The sequence below is a fragment of the Platichthys flesus genome, chromosome 18 (genome assembly GCF_949316205.1).
Source record: "Platichthys flesus chromosome 18, fPlaFle2.1, whole genome shotgun sequence".
Taxonomy (NCBI): Eukaryota; Metazoa; Chordata; class Actinopteri; order Pleuronectiformes; family Pleuronectidae; genus Platichthys; species Platichthys flesus.
This window is the reverse complement of record NC_084962.1, coordinates 1,148,332-1,152,019: the sequence shown is the minus strand read 5'-3', so window position 1 is coordinate 1,152,019 and position 3,688 is coordinate 1,148,332. Positions and strand designations below refer to the sequence as shown.

The window sequence follows — 3,688 nt, the reverse complement described above, 5'->3', positions numbered from 1 at the left end:
TCATGAGACCGCTTTCGTTTTGTTACGTCTCACACTTGGATGTATTTCTCCTCATTCACTTTGCTAAACCATGTCAAACTGTGTGAAATGGGTCTCAAGATATTGATAATGTAGGCATAAGATTGCTGTGACTTTTCATAATGATGATTAATTGCTTGGCAGCAGAGTTCATCATCTCGACATTAAATACGAAACGCAATTTAACACAGCTGCAAGTGAACGCATCATCACAATCCTTCAGTTAATACAAACTGAGTCTGTGGTGAAAGTTTCCTCACACATGGATCAGTAGCACAGTTTGATGTTCTGCTTGTTCATCTGACGGACACGTTAACGGCGACTGCGCTCCCGTTTCTGTGGTAAGTGAAGTTAACTATTTTATTTCGATGTGTTAGAAGTGATTAGCAACTTGTTAGCAAAGCTGCGCTAGCCCCGAGGCTAAACAATATCTTTGCATGGGTGCAGTAACTGTCCTTCGATTCGATTGGGGTTATTACCGACAAACACCGACATGAAACGACATGAGCGGGTCCACCCAGCAGATATAAGCTTTACTTTATGAGGATGACTCTGAGACAGGAGACTGTGTGTCGGCTTGTAAGCTAGCTTTGCTAGCGGGCTAGCTAAGCTAACTGAAACCTGAGTGTTAAGCTCTTTCTTCAGAGTAGTGTTGTAACGTGTTACAGTGAAAAATAACCTTGTCTCCCACCTTCAGTATTTAAATCATTAATCTCTTTCTTCAGAGTAGTGTTGTAACGTGTTACAGTGAAAAATAACCGTGTCTCCCACCTTCAGTATTTAAATCGTTAATCTCAGACAGACTTCACTGAATTCTTTTGTTAAATATGAGTAAATCATAGCCTTGTAACTTTACTAGAACAGACAGTGTCATACAGAGTTGTAGGCTTATATGCACTACCTATTTCCTAAGCTGAAATGATTATGATCTGATTAACTTTGAATTAATATTTTATTTTTACCATGTAAAAGTCTGTTAATTACTTATGTTGGGATCTAAAGTCACAGAGTCAAACCCCCAGGGTTAAGCCAGCCCTCTTAAACTTCGTGAGTCATCGACCCCCCTTTTCCTCTCTCACACACACACACACACACACACACCCACCCACTCACACACACACACGCACACAAGAACACACACACAACCCTATCAGAAGGATTTGCAGTGTGATTAATTGTGATGAATGTGCTGCGACTGTATTGGATATAGCGGATTGTGTTAAGTGAAGAATCATTTGGAACAACATTGACCTTTTCTTTTATATCTTTTAATAAATCCTTTTATACTTAAAACATTTGAATCTTGTGATTATTGGTGCATGTTTATGTGAACACAGTTGGATAACGATAGCCAGTGCTTGAACTTAACCCTTCATCGTTTATTATATAATCATTAAAATAAACTATTGAGATTATTGATTTACTTTATCAGATGAGACTGATGCTTATAGACTGACTTGTTGGTCCCTGTAACCAGGGTGGTGCCCCTTCTCGAGTATTAATATAGATCGTATTATCCTTAAATTAACGATTTTATGGTTTTGACTAATTATTTAATTATTCTTGGTTGATAACCTTATGATTATTGATTGATAGCTGGTACTTTCTAGATTGATAAATTACTTGTTTTTCATTGGTAGTTGTTATTCATTGATTGATTATTCATAAGTTTACATTAATTATTTAATTATTCTTAATCAATAGACTTTATCATTCTCAAATTAATGATTTAACAATTCTTAATTGTTAAACTTCCTTATTTACTCATTAATGGTTTTATTGTTATTTGATTACTGATCATCTTCAATTAATAATCTAATTATTTTTAAATAAATAATCTTTATTGTTTCAATAATCATATTCCATGATTATCGATAACTAGCCAACGTCGAGTCCCCCTACTATTGCACAACACTTAACCTGGCCCATGTATGACTTTACATATCTGTGTATTGGTTTTATGTTCCTCTAGAAGGTCCAACTTGACACACAACTTGAATCCAACCGGACTGAATACTGACTCCAGGTACAGACCTGATTTCATTACTTAAAAACAATCAAAGTATTGCACATGATACATAATGTATTAAATTATAATGCAATACTTTTAATGTGAAATAGCTCCATACTAAACATTCATTGTCATGGTAGTGCACGTTTTAATCCAAAAGCATATTCAAATACATAGTTGAATATCCACAGAAAATAAGAATACACACTTTGTTCATATGTAACTCTTCCTCTACAATAATGACGATCACTTTCATGTTTCCTATCATTTTATTAGGGACGGACGAGACTGAAGGACACAGCTGTGATGACCATGTTCTGTCTCTTATGGCAAAGCAGAAATATAAAATACTGGGTTCTTATCTAAAGTGTATCAAATCAGATCTCCACCATGTTGCTGCTGAGGACATCAGGTGCTGCAGTTCTTCATCTATGAAGAGAAAAAACGCACTGTTAAAGAATGTTTTGTGTTGTGTATAAAGCACAACAGATTTCAGATAGAACCGTTGTAGTGTGGTCTTGGTTTGTATCCTCATGGTTAAATGTACATATTTTAAGTCCCTTCTGATAAAAGTACTGAAAGAAATACAACATTGTACAAATAGATAAAATGTCTTTCTACCTCATCAGTACTATTCAAGGTGATAATCTCCCACAGAGTTTATCACCTTGAAAACAGTCCACATCAAGTCTTTCCACTTCTCTCAGTGTGAAAACATATTTCTATAATTAATTTGAGAACTGTTTACAACACTGATGTGTGGAGATTAAAATCATATCTAAACTGTCTAATTCACTGTAAAACTCCATGACATTCGCAGGCCATCTGTAGTTAAGGGAGCAACGCATGGAGTGATGTGTAGATTAATAGTTTGATGATGCATGAGGAGAGGCGGTGGTCGAGTGGCAGAAACTTGGACTATGGGCAGAGAAGGTCTCTTGTTCGTCTTTGGTTCGACTCCATGGAGAGACAACAAAAGTCGAACCTGGATTGATCTGTCCAAAAATCCAAGAGTCTCCCTACCCTCTCTAGTGCCCATGAGCAAGGCACCTCACTCCCCCAACATCTGCTCCCCGAGCGCCGTACATGGTCGCTCACTGCTCTGTGTGTCCTGCACCAGATGGGTAAAAAGCAGAGATTACATTTCCCTACCTGCATGAGTGTGCCTTTGCATGTCTGTGCATGTGTTTGGGACGAATAAATGGATCTTAATCTTAATCTTTTAATCTTAATCAGTTGTCTTCCAGTTGACCAGCATGAAGCAGCAGATCTCCACCATGTTGCTGCTGGGGACATCAGGAGCAGCATTAATGAGGAGCAGAAGCGTACTGTTATGAATGTTTTGTGTTGTTTATGAAGCACCACATATTTCAGCTAGAACCGATGTACTGGGGTCTGGGTTTGTATCCTAATGGTTAAATGCACATACTTGAAATCGCTTTTGATAAAACGTGAGAAAGAAATACAACATTGTACACATAGATAAAATGTCTTTCTACCTCATCTGTAATATTCAAGGTGATGATCTCCCACAGAGCTGTTGATAACAGTCCACATCAAGTCTCTCCACTTTCCTCAGTGTGAAAACATAATTATTTTTTCTTTTAAGTACTTCTCGTACAGCTTTCATCAGATCAACTTAAAATTTAGACGATCGTT

The 3,688-nt window shown here is 37.1% G+C and overlaps 1 long non-coding RNA gene across 1 annotated transcript; it reads left to right on the top strand.

The window, feature by feature from the left end:
- The first annotated feature begins 229 nt into the window (after window positions 1–229).
- On the top strand, window positions 230–3,449 carry LOC133973121 (uncharacterized). Its single transcript, XR_009924529.1, has 3 exons — window positions 230–359; window positions 1,991–2,044; window positions 2,306–3,449. It is a non-coding gene; the product is annotated as an uncharacterized LOC133973121 (long non-coding RNA).
- The last annotated feature ends 239 nt before the right edge of the window (window positions 3,450–3,688 follow it).